This window comes from Ursus americanus, chromosome X (genome assembly GCF_024610735.1).
Source record: "Ursus americanus isolate L20-20 chromosome X, mUrsAme1.1.p, whole genome shotgun sequence".
In the NCBI taxonomy this organism is placed as follows: Eukaryota; Metazoa; Chordata; class Mammalia; order Carnivora; family Ursidae; genus Ursus; species Ursus americanus.
This window is the reverse complement of record NC_142164.1, coordinates 5,089,986-5,103,860: the sequence shown is the minus strand read 5'-3', so window position 1 is coordinate 5,103,860 and position 13,875 is coordinate 5,089,986. Positions and strand designations below refer to the sequence as shown.

The window sequence follows — 13,875 nt, the reverse complement described above, 5'->3', positions numbered from 1 at the left end:
ATCATAAAGACAGAAAGCATGATGCTGGTTGGCAGGGGTTGGGGGAAGGGGAGCCTGGGGAGTTAGTGTTTAATGGGGACAGACTTTCAGTTCTGCAAGATGAAAGGACTTATGGGGCTGTCTAGTGGTTGGCTGCACAGCACCGTGAATGTACTTAATGCCACTGAAGTGTACACTCAAAAATGGTTGAGATGGTTAGTTTCATGTTATCTGTATTTTACCACTATTTAAAAAAAAAGAAAAAGAAAAACAAATAACCGTGGCTTTCATGATCCTGTGCTCTGAGCCTTCAACAAAAGCACTCAGTAATATCTGGTAGGATGCTTCTTGCCCTCAGAAGAAAGGACAGATACGTTCTCTGCTTTCTGGCTTCCTTTTTACAATGCCCAGCCTTTCCCCCAACCAATTCCATCTCGTCTTTGGGCCCATCCCACCTCAAGGCTCCTATAGGCACTGGCCCCTGTCCTCTCCCTACTACCTGTGGTCCTTACTCTTCAGGGATGGCCACTCTGGGCTTTCCAGTCAGGCAGCTTGGAGGTTTCTCTATAAACTCTGGTGTCCCTGGCAAACCATTCCTCTTTATAAGGACAAGATCCAGCTCAGACTTCTATCCCTTTGGGAAGCTTTCCCAGACCCACCTAAGAAAACTTGATCTTTCCCCTCCTTGTTGCCACCTTTACCTGACCCAGAGTCCAGCACTGACTCCTTTGCATGGGGAAGGATTATTTATCTCTTGGTCTCACACTCTGTGACCCCCTTGAAGAGTAGGGACATAGCTTTATTATTCACCTCTGTATCTTCAGCTTTTAACCCAGTGCCTGACACGTGAAAGGCATTCATCCCCCAGATGGATGAATGAGTCTTGGTGCTGACCATACGCTATGAAAAAATTTAGTTGCCAGTTTCTTTTGTCTCACTTTTTTCTCAAAAAGTAACAATAAAGTAATAATAATTTCAATCTTTCCCACGTTCCACCTACAGTAGAAGCTTATCTTAGTGACGTATCTACTCGTATTTAAAAAAAAGAAAACACTAGAAAACCCCAACCACCTAGCCCTCCTGCCAGACTCCCCTCACTCCACCCAGCCTTCCTTCCCTCCTTCCTTCCCTCTCCCCTCACAGACATTCTCGGGCCTGGTCTACTGGGCCCATCACACTCCTTGACTGGAGGGTGAACTATTTGACTGCATGTTTTGGGGGCTGGAAGAGTTATATTCAACTCTCACTTCAGCTGGACGTCCAAAGTTGTCCTAAAACTAGCCTGCAAACCACTTATCCAGCCTCATATCACAGCACCCCCTTGAAGTTTGAGTTATACTGGACTACTCCCCCTTCCACTACATCTATCACCAGCTCTCACGCCTTCAGGCTTTTGTTCAAATTGGTCCCTCCGGTAACTTCCTTTCCTATCCTTTCGGCTCCCTGCCATCTTATTCAGGTCCATACCAGCCTCTAACGTCACCTCTACTATGGCAGGAGCGGCTTCCCCTCTCCTCCTGTAACACTTTGTGTGCCTTCCCTGAATGCACGTATCCTTTGGAGTTTGCAAGATGCACTGCTATTTGCATACCTGCCTGTTACCCGCACTGGTCTCCATAATTCCCTGCCTTGTTCATGTTGGTATCTCTAGTATCTGCCCCAAGTGGGTACCCAATGAGCTGTCCTCCAAATGTCATTTTATTTAATATAGATTTTAGAAACCTTAAAATGCACTTAAAGTCAAACAGATTGTGGTTTTAAAATAGGATTTCTCTATTAACTTTTTTGAAAACAGTCTTACTTATCAAGAGAAAGCAAGCCCATCATAATTAGCTGGGAATTCTTTTGTAAGATTTTCAAATTAGTGAAGATGTCATTAGCTGAATCACATAGCCCTCATTACTTGATCATATGTGACAATGATTCAACTGTCATTAAAGAAGAATTAAAATATTTTTCTGATGATCTTGATTTTAACATGCATTTTAATATGTATTGATGGCCCTCTAACGAGGACTACAGGCAGCAGACCTACCACAGATTAGAAATCATTTTTTCCCTAATGCCAATTATTAAGGGTCAATTGACATTTTCATCTTGAGATGTGATTTGCAGGTACGACTGGCCCAGAGATGCGAGCTGAATAAGAAATACTTGATTCTGAAAGGCAAGTCACAGAAACCATGCCATTTTTGGAGGTCAAAAATTGTCTGTGGCTTTCTTTGGGGTTGGCCATGGAAAAGAATAGCCCTGTATGGCTATGGCTATGGCTATGGCTTTGCTTCGGGAGAATTGCTTTCGTTTTTTAGTAGTTAAACCAGACTTATCTTCAGAAGTGAAACGTTTCTCTGGAGGATTTCTGAGGGAGGCACTCTGATTGAAGCTTGCACGTTTGGCCTGTTTGCCCTTCCACATTGTGCCGCCCCTCACTCACAATCTTCCTGTCAACCAAGTAACCGGGAGCCTCCTGACAGTGAGACGTAAGAAAAGACGGAGAACTCCCCGAGGATGACTTTTCCCATAAGTTCTCTGGTTCAGAACCCCCCCCACCCAAGTTGGGGGGAAGCCTTTTTGAGGTCCCTGAGCTGTTTTCTATCCATTTAGGTCACTTAACACCTTATCAAGCCAAGTCATTTAGAGAGCATTAAAATTAATGTCCAAGAACATTCAATGTAAGTGAACATATCCGGGAGATTTAATCACTCTGTCTAATCAACCTAAAGGCTCTAAAAGCTAAACAAGCAGTCTATGCCAGGAGTTACACCAGAAAGGTCAATGGGTACCGACTTCCCTAACACCAGATCGCAGGCTTCAAAACAAGGGCCAGTCAAAAGTGACAGATTCCAGCCATGATGATGTATGGAGACCTTCTCGGGTGACCTGAGGTGGCAACCCACAATGTAATGACTCATCAGTGAGGAAGAAACAGTGGAGAGGGATCAGGAAAAAGGTAATCTGGTTATGACATGTAATGTATGCCTAGAAACGAGTGTCAATTTCACCCAGACAGCCTTTTTAGCCTTGAAAAATTAGATCAACATGAATGAATGGAGTTCTGAAAGTTCAAAAGGTTTTTGTTTTGTTTTGTTTTTTGAGGGGGGAAAAATCGCTTCCTTAAAATCAAGCAATCACTCAGGAGAGGCGTACGATGCTATTACTTCCAAATGTCTCTCATTACCACTCCGAATATTTTTGTCTCAGATTTATGGCAGTTCGAGTTTGTTTTCCCCCAAATCTTTCTTTAGCCAAAGAACCCCTTTTAATTTGTAACTTGGAAAAAAATAAATTCCCCACAGACATTCATAGGCAGCTGCTACCTAGTGTTGCAAATTCTACTTTCAGATGGGATTCTAGTTTTGCTCATTTTCACCTGAATTCTTTTGTTCTGTGCAGCAGAAGCATGCATTCCTATTTCCACCCCCTTCCGTATTTCCCTTGTTAAGACTTCTAGGTCCTGAATAAGAAATTCAAGCTTTTGAAGGCAGATTAATAAAAATCAGAAACAGGAACAGATTACTGTTTTCAAGAGCACACATAGCCACCCTGAAGTCACCGAGAGCAGCGGGTATCAGAGCCCAGAGTCTGCCTTGGCAGACAAATCTATTTATTGCATCTACATCTTAGTTACTTGGATTGAACAGGCAAACTCACTTAGCGATTCACTTATCGCACCCAAACCCCAAGGCTTGTTTCATCTTAGGGAATGTTCATGTGCCTTCCAGATGCCGGCAACATGAGGCAGTAACCATGATGTCTGTTGTATATGTGTGTGTGGGGGGGGCACAGGGTAGCAGAGGGTGTCCCTCAGGAAATTTCTAACCGGAGTGGTTTTGTGCACAGCGGTGAGTACTCTATAGATTGCAGTCTTTGTGTTGGTGGGAAGGGTTTAAATTGCAGAGTTTTCAGCGGGAAGATGTGATAACGACAGAGTGGCCCTAGACAATCCACTGTATAATTAGCTTCTGCTGAAATTAAAGGCTCTTAAGTGATATGTTATCTTGTTGTCAACTTGAACGTGATTGCAAGAGATTTAACACAAATCACACTATCCTCCTTCTGCATGTGTCACCCCCGCAACACACATCACCCCCAACACACACACGTATACACACACAAAGGATGTGTAGATTCCATTTAGAGTAGGTCGTCCTTCCCCCCTGCTGCAGAATAAGTTTGCTATTTATTCTACAATGGGATTGTTTTTAGTCAGCTCAACATAGATGAAAGCCACACACCCCAGGAGCCCACATGTAAAGTTTTCCTTTGAGTTGTTGCTGTTATTCTCCATGTATTTAGGTCTAACAAATGTAGCTCCAAGCCAGTTTGAGCTGGCTCGGTTTTTAAGAGTATTAGAAATATCTCACTTTTTTGGTGGGGGGAGGGCTATTGTAATTTAGTTACACTTGGGATTTGAGACTTTAAAATGATTCTTTGGGTTCAGTTCCAGGTTGGGGGTGGGGTGGGTAAGGTGGGAGATCAGTTTAGGCTGGTTTCCAATTCAATCCTGTTTGGAAAAAGAGAAACTTGATCCCACATACACAGGGCTCAATATAAGAGACCTTTGCTATTCGAGGTGGGGTCTCCAATTTCAATTCTTTTTTTGAAAGGGAAAACCTGGACTCAATCCATCTAAGTGAAGGGTAGGTTTTTAGCTTATTTAAGTCTCAAAGGAGCCCCCTTAGAAACATCTCTTTGGTTACAAATCTGTTTTAACCTTTTCCAGGCAAGACACATTTCCCTCCCCAGTTTCCAGTCTATAAATATCAGGGTGCACAGGAACAGCCCTTTCCAGATCATTAAAGCATAAAGTTAGTGGTTCCTCTATCAAATATTGGCCAAAACGATATCCTTATTTATAGGGGACTCTGTCCTCCTCCTCAAACTCCCACCACGCATACTGTGCAATCTCCTAATGGATTGTCTTTGAACACGGCCACCTGATTCATCAGCTGTCAGATTCCCCGCTGCTTCTTATAGCCTATGTTATTCCAGTTCTCAAGAGTTAAAAATGTCCAGACAGAAGGCAACGTCACAAAAGGTAAAGGAAAAATAAACTAGCAGAAAATCAGCAAGCAGCAAAGAAAAATCTAAACTGCATTCCACAGATACATGGATACTTGGCTGAAACATGGCAAAATGGAGTAAAAAATGGAACATTTTAAATCCAAATACTGCATCAATCCATTGGTTTAGTATAATACCTCACTCCTTATAAATATGGTTAAAAGTTATGAGTACGACTCTGAAAAATGACACAGCCAAAAATGAATGCATCGGAGACGGGCTGCTGAGTTTAAGGCACTGGGTCTGTCAGGCAGGAAGGAAAAATCTCCTTTGGGAGGAGAGAGACTGTTACATCATTTGTGAATTGGTCCTGCTCATTTTATGAGGTGTGTGATAGAGTTAAAAAATAGTTTATGCACAACTGTGTGGTCCATAAATCAATAGATAGAGGTATCATAATTTCTAAAGGACAGTACAACATTGATTAAATGACTATTTCCTTACTAATAATATTAACATCAGAAATTGTTTCTATCCATTCCAGATTTTTATGAGGAGACTTTACAACCAGATTTACATAATACTTCATGCAAGACATCTTTGTTTGAAGGAACACTGCATTGGGCCCGAGTGCGTTGACTCCGATCTGACTCAGTGTCTTGACTTTATGGAACTGGCTAATAAAAGACCAGGTTGAGCACCTACAAGCCATGTCCCAAGAGACTCTGGAATCAGGTGCAATGATCCGAACAAAGGCTTCAAGACATTTTTAAAGAGAAAATAGAGAAAGGCCAACAGAAAATATCGGACATGGAGGCGATGTGCCAGAGGTTCAGCACGCGGAATTGTTGGGGAAGGAAGTTTTTTATTTATTTTTCAAGATTCTTTTGGTTGGTATAAGAATTAAATTGACATGAGTCAGATTAACAGGAGAAAATCAAACAAAGTGTAATAACATGCTTACCTCCTGTATCCATGTGAGAGACACAAGAAAAGTGAATAACTCTCCAAAATGGCCAAAGCCACCACCTTAAATACCATCCTCAGCTAAAGACAAAAGAAGATTTTAGGGGGGTGCGGAGTCAGTTACGAGAGGTGATCAGGAAAAGCACAGTAATAAGGGAGAGGTTGTTATGCAGATTTAAGTCACTGTCTTCTCCACAGATAATAGTTTCCAGTGATTTAGAGCAACCCCCCCTTCCTGGTACAGGGGAGACACCCTTACAAATCTTGATTTCTCTTTTTAAATGTCAATGGTTCTTACAACAAGGTAAGTTGTACCTGGTTTTCAGAACCTCACCACATCTGCTCTTTAAAAAAAATAAAAAATAACCAGCTCAAAATAATCAATATGCCAAAAAGGCAGATTTGGGGTTGGTACATTCTGCTCCCCTTCAGAATCCAATTGCCTCAGGACAAATCGTGGCTCTACCCCCACAGTTATGTGACCATGGGCAACTTAATGCCCCTGAGCTTCAGGGTTCTCATCTGTGAACTGGAGATAACCAAAGCACCTACTTCAGAGAGCTGTTGTAAAGGTAAAATGAGCTTACACATATAAAGCGCCTGGAAGAGTGTCACGGAATAAGCACCAAGTGAATGTTAGCTCTTGTTTTTTGCTAAAAGATAGAGGAAGGATTCTGGACTACCGCTGAAAGAATTCACACATGGCTGCCTTTGAGATTGTATCCACAGGGTGCCACGGGTCAAAATCTCATTCTGGCATTCATATAAGAACAGGAAAAGAGAAGTGTGAGGGCATAACTGACACCTTCTCGCTGGGCAACAAGTTCTCTTTTCCCTTCATTTATTGAACAACAAATATGGCTCAGGCACAAGTAATAGAGCAATGAAACAAACAGATGTAGTTCCTTGATGGGTGAGTCTTACAGTCTACCTCTTCTTCCCACTTGTGAGCCTGAGAGATCTGAAATAATCTTTTGCCATGCAGAAACCATCATATTTCTGTCTCTGGAGACCCGACAGTTTAGGATGTAAGCCCCCAAAACTGTCTGCAAGATAACATATGACTGACAGCTTTCAGAGTTGCAGGGGTTTGTGGTAAATACTTGTATGAAAATGAACAGGTAACATCGCAATAACTTCTACGATGTTTATGTATGTTTATGTATTCGTTATTTTTAACCTGCCTAGTTCTCCAAAGTTCGTGAGGCAACATAAATCATACTCTGTACAATAAGACAAAAATAAATGTGGAGGCTTGGCTCAAAATAGCAGATTAAGAACATACATCTTCAACCCCACTGCCTAACATCATTAGAAAATACATTAAAATATGTTTTACAGGAAAGTAATAAATGTAAAGTAGTGCTGATAAACAAGAAAGATTGCCATTGGGAGGCCAGAAACGTTAAGGAATCTCTGGAAGATAGAAAACAGATCAGACTGAAACTAAGAGATCCCTTCAAACTCACAAACAATAGATGCAAGTAGCTGGAGAGTCTCCAGGATACCTGTCAGGGCAAGTAGCTGGGGAATTGTTTCCAATCAGAGTTCTAGAAAAAGAGTTGAAAGAGATGATAGAGGGAAGAGATTCAATAATAGAAGAAAATTTCCCAGAGCTAAAGAAACACGTGACACTTGAGAGATGCAAATGCCACAGAGAATGGATGAAAAAGATACTCACTTATGGATATCATGGTGACATCTCAGGACCCCAAAGATAAAGAAAAAAATCCTAATAGCTGCCAGAAATCACACACAAAAGCACAAGAATCAGATTCACATCAGACTTCTCATCAATTATACTGGGTGTGAGAAGAGGATAAGATGAGATGGTAAAAGTGAGAATTATTTTGAACCTTGAATCCTATTCTTAGCTAAACAAGGTCTCATGCAGAAAAGTAAAATAAAGTGATTTTCAGGTATATTTGAGCCCCAAAAGTTCATAATGCTTTGATTATAAACCTTTGAATTTCTTTCTTTTTGTTTACACCTTTGAATTTCTTTTCTTTTTAAGATTTTATTTATTTATTTGGGAGAGGGAGAGCAGAGTGAGAGAGAGAGAGCACGAGCAGGGCTGAGGGTCAGAGGGAGAGGGAGAGGGAGAAGCAGACTCCTCGCTGAGCAGGGAGTCCGACGTGGGGCTTGATGCCAGGACCCTGAGATCATGTCCTGAGCCAAAGGCAGACTGATTGAGCCACCTTGGCGCCCCTAAACCTTTGAATTTCTTGATGCTGTAGTTCAGAAAAATGAAATAATAAATATAAGAACAAAAGATGACATGAGATGCACAAAAGGGAAGTGGACAAAGTAGTCTGTAGAAGTTACACTTCGGTCCAAAGAACAGGTGATGAATAATATTTTTAGAAAGGCAGGGGAGGGGAACAGTAAGAAATTAAATATCAAATGATCGAAAAATGGAGGGCAAGAGCAGGCAGTGAACACACACTAAAGTTCTTGTGAGAGTTCAAAGGCCATTGGCCTGATTCTATCACTGCAGAGAGGCTGGATCACGGTGGTGGTTTAGAACATGGGCGGCAGGATCAATTGGCGGAGTCAAGTCCTAACCTCTGCTGTTTGCTCACTGTATGACTTTGGAAAGTTTACTTACCTCTCCTTGCCTCAGATTTTTTCATCTGTATAATGGAAATAATTAAAACCATCTTCATGAAGTGCTGCGAAGCTGAAATTAATTAATAGTTGTACAGTGCTTGGAACAGTGTCTGGCACTCCATAAATGTCAGTTATTACTATTAGCATTGTTAGTGTTAACTTTAAGATGTTGACTTTACAAATATAAGATTAAATATGTGGACAGACTTTAAGGGTTCATGTTATAGGAATAGAAGTAGGGATGTATAACTTGAAAACCACTACAGGAAAAAACACATAGACTAAGGAAAACATGCGAGGCAACAGAGGCTAGACAGAAAAGCTAGAACAACAATAACAAATTCTTATGTAAATAGAAAACAAATCAAGATAGCATGGATCAGTAACCATAATAATTGCAAATAAATCCCTTTATTAAAGACAGAAATGGCCAGATTGGGTGTAAAAAACAAATCGAATTGCATACTATTTCTGAGAGGTGCACCTAAACTAAAATGACACACAAAGGTAAAAACATGCTCCATGTGCACGTTCACAGAAGGAGAACATAGGCAGCAGTATTAATACTGAAAAAGATAGAATTCAAGATGAGAAACATTAAAAGTGACAAAATGGACATTTTGTATCGAGTTTCCCACACATTTAGGAACACAGTTTGGAAATACATTATGTAAAAATTATTATAAATGGAAAAATAAACTGAAAATTCAGTCTACACTCCTGTTGGGAGACTTGAACTTAGCCATCTAAGAAATCAACAGATGGAACAAACAAAAATATAATTAACTCTCTATGAAGCCACAAAGAAAATAAATTCTCAAAAACGAGATCACACAGGTCAAATTCTTTAACCTCATTCACTCAAATTTGAAATAGACCACAAAAGGATGAACGAAAATATTGTAATGTTTTTCTAAATAATCGTTGGGTTAAAGTGAAAACTAATGACCGAAATTTATACACTGTTTAGAAATAAACAACCATAAGCACGCTATCGACCAAAACCTGTGAGACGCATCCAGTGTAGAACTCACAGTGAAATGTCACTCCATGTATTAGAAAACACGAAATATTCAAAATAAATGGCCTAAGTCTTTACACAAGATGATAAGGAAAGCACAGCAAAGTAATCTCAAAGAAAGTGAAAGAAGTAATTACTAAAGGCAAAGCACACATTAATAAAATATAAAAATTAGGCTTGATCAATAAAACTAAAAGAAACATAAATAACAGCAACAAATCTTTGAAACTATGCCAAGACAAGAAAGAAGACACATCTAAACAAATTAGGAATAAGAAAGGGGATATAACTAGTTACTGAGGAGAGTTTATACCTTACGAGAGAATATACAGGCATATCCCAATAATTTCGAAAATCAAGAAATTTCATATGTAATGCAAGTTGTTTTACAGCATATGATGGCATGGAGAGTTTACTTTCGTGTTCTACAAGGCTATACTACATTGAGTTCCACAAACAACAGGTTTAACACCAAAGGAAAAAACTATAGGCAATCTTACCTTGGAAAATAGATCCCAAATCCTAAATAATATATTAGCAACTGATCACAGCAGCAGGATCAAATAGGCTGTAGCAAACAGTCAGTTGTCTACTCATTATCCATTCTCCTCTTCCTTTGTAACAGCAGCTTAATTTTATTTGGTGGGGAATGTGCCCAGCTGAAAACAAACAAACACACACCACCTACATTTCCCAATATCACCTATAGATTTATGGGATGATATAACTCAGCCCTGGCAAAGAAGATGGTGAAATTTCTGGGTAGGATTCCATGACAGCCCTTACAGTGGGGACAGGCAGCTGGCCTGATTCCTTTCATTCCCCCCCCCATGCCGTCTTCTCTGCAGAGCCACCCTCTGCCCTTTCCCACTCCACCCACTCAGCTCTACGGCCCAGCAAGCTGACCTGGATGGAAGCCATCAGCAAGGATCCTTGCCCTCTAGATTCTAGCTGGGTTTGGCCAGTGAGAGGCACCAGCAGGAGGTGGAGTCTGGAGGGCGGAGAAATCAGTGTATTTATTCTCTGGGCTCCCTTGCTGTCAGGCCATACACTGACAGTGGCTGCTTCCCTCTACCTAAGGCCACAGCTCTGGACAGGTAGCCCCCCCTTATAAGTATAGTTGCAGCTCTCTCTGGATTCCTGCAACTATTTCCTCCCCTCACCTCTTCAAGCTTACAACTCCTAAGGGCTCTCTGCTGTTGCTAACCCCTGGGTTCCTTACCATTCCTTGTTTATTTCCTTTCCCCCTTCCCACACTGTTATGAAGAGTCCATCATCGAATTCACACCGTTACACCAGGTCTTGCCAGGACGCTGCCTGATGCACTCACCATGTCTCCTGCCTGGAGCACAGATGTGTTAGCTGGAGTACCCACAGCCATCTCGGATAATGAGGCAAAGTGAAGAATGGAACTGCAGGTGAAGAACGGGGAGGCAGAAGAAAGGAGTCTGGCTCCTTGATAACTGGGTACAGTCTCCAGACCAGTTCTGGACTACCCTAATGTGAGAGAATTAACTGCTCACTGATTTAAGCCACTCTTCAATTTATCATTAGCAGCCAAAAGTAGCTCCTAATTAATACACGGGATTTATCCAAAGAATGAGAAGTTAGTTTAACATTAAGAAATGTATTGATAGGGGTGCCTGGGTGGCTCAGTCAGTTAGGCGTCTGACCCTTGATTTCAGCTCAGGTCATGATCTCAGGGTCGTGAGATTGAGCCCCACATCAGGCTCTGCACTCAGCAGGGAGTCTGCTTGAGATTCTCTCTTTCCCTCTCCCTCTGCCCCTCCCCCCATGCTCTCTCTCTTTCTGTCAAATAATAAATAAGTCTTTAAAAAAAGAAATGTGTTGATAGAATCTACTACATTAACATATTAAAGGAAATGAACACCAGGATTATCTCAATAGGTGCTAAAATAGTGCTGATAAAATTTGATATCCTTTTTTGATGAAAAATAATTATAGGTATCTTCTTTACTTTATAAACATGCCCCCAATAAAACTATAACACAAATAATAAGGTATCAGGAGTATGACAGGCAGAATTCCAAGATGGCTCCCAAAGTACACTAGGAATACCAACCAATGGAATAAGGTGATTTTAGAAAAAGTAAAGATGTGTAAATGTTGGTAAGAAAAAGACAAAAGTATAATACTTTGAAAATAATATTTTATCTCTACATAAAACCCCTAACTAAAAAAATACTAAAAAAGTAAGGGCATTCATTAAAGTGGCCAGATAAAATGTCAATAAACAAAACTCAGAACTTTCCTTTACATTGGCCATGACAATTTATAATGTGTAAATGATAAGAAGGTCCCTTCTACAATAGCAAATAACAATTGTCCAACAAAAAATTAAGCAAAATAACAATAAAAGCAAAATAGAAAATGCCCAGGAATAAACCCAAATACCTGTATGAAGAAATTTACAGAAAAACAACCAAAGAGAGATGTGTCATAATCCTGGACAGGAAAGATATTTGATGTAGTTGACATCAAAATACCAGTGGGATTTTTAATGTAACATGATTATGTGGTCCCCAAGTGTATATATATATTCTGCTCCATTCATCCATCCATATATCTATTTCTATACCCATATTTCATGGTCTTAATATATTAATCATGATTACATATATATAATAGAACATATATACATATATTTAAACACATATATAACATATGCATATACATGCGCATACATAAACTTAATATGCACATGCATGTATGTGTATGTGTATATATGTAATATATGTGTTATGTGTGTGTGTATATATGTGTATATATATAAAATAAATTGTTATGGGCAGCAAAAATAGAAGCAGGGGCTTAGTTAGAAGACCTTTGCAATAATCCAGGTGAAAGACGATGGTAGCTGTGCTGGGGTACAGCCCTGAAGATGGCGATAAGTGCTAAGCTTCTGGATATATTATGCTGGTACAGCCCATTGGATTTGTTGATGGACTAGCTGTAGGAAAAGAAAGGAGTCAGAGAGGACTCCAAGATTTCTGACTAGAGCAACTGGAAGAATGGAATTGATATTTATTATGTATTATTATAAGGAAGATTGCAAATAGTCTAAGGACTGAGATTGCCCTTGGATAGGATAATATAGAGGTCATGTGTGAAAGAACACTTTCAGTGGAGGAGTAAGGTCAAAGCCTGCCCGAAGTGGGTGTGAGAGAGAACAGCAGGAGGACAGTGGAGACAGGAAGAAGAGACAGCTCTTTTGAGTTTCCCCATAAAGGGAACCAGAGAAGTGGGACAGAAGTTTGACAGGCATGTGAGGTCAAGGAGGCTGTCTTAAGCCAATCAGGCTGCTATAACAGAATGCCACAGACTGGGGAGCTTATAAACAACAGACATCGATTTCTCACAATTCTGGAGTCTGGAAGTCCTAGACGAGGGTGCCAGCATGGTTGGAAGGGGGCCCTCTTCTGGGTTGTGGACTGCTGACCTCTGGCTGCATCCTCACCCGGTGGAAGGGCTAGGGACTTCTATGGGATTTTGTTTAAAAGAGCACTAATCCCATTCCTGAGGGCTCCACCCTGGGACCTAATCACTGCCCAAATGCCCCACCTACAAATACCATCACCTTTGGGAGTGCGAATTTTAACATATGAATTTTAGAGGGACAGAAACATTCAGACCACAGCAGAGTCGTGGCTGTAGGATGGGATGTGTTCACATGCTGAACATTGCAGGTATATTTGTTGATGCGAACGAGCCGATTGGAAGTAGAAAAGTGATGATGCATTTCTCTCTAATTTATGTTTTGGGCCTTCTCTGGAGATCTGTGTATGGATATGAGAACTTATGGACTCCCTCCCCTGCTATTCTGAGTCACAGGAACTAAGCCTGGCCCTCTCGTGCTTAGACACAGAGCTCTTCCATTTGCACTCATGGGTCTAAACTCTAAATTTGAAGGCGATTATGTCATGCCTGTCTTGGGACTCTGCTTGGTGGAGGAGGTAACGGGGGCACCCTTGGGGCTCCTGTACGAAATGGACTGCACTGCTTCCTTTCCAAACTCTCACCTGGTTCTTTCTGCCCAGAAACCTTGTGCCTCCTTTCCTTCCATATTAGGGTAAAACCAGCTAGAAGTTCAGAAGTCAAGATTTATGGCATAGATTGCGGTGATGGTTTCCTGGATGGATACTTATCTCTAAACTCTCCACGTTGTACACATTAAGTATGTACAGCTTTTTGTATGTCAGTCATAGCTCAATAAAGTGGTTTAAAAAAAGAGAAAAAAAGAATTAACTTTTTCCCCCCTAATTCAACTGCCGACA

The 13,875-nt window shown here is 40.8% G+C and overlaps 1 long non-coding RNA gene across 1 annotated transcript in view; it reads right to left on the bottom strand.

Moving 5' to 3' along the window:
* Nucleotides 1-10,358, bottom strand: part of LOC148106809 (uncharacterized) — a 50,647-nt gene extending 40,289 nt beyond the window's left edge. Inside the window, exon 1 of the long non-coding RNA XR_015723265.1 lies at nt 10,081-10,358. This is a non-coding gene — a long non-coding RNA (uncharacterized LOC148106809). The remainder of the gene's footprint in view (nt 1-10,080) is intronic.
* Nucleotides 10,359-13,875: the final 3,517 nt, after the last annotated feature.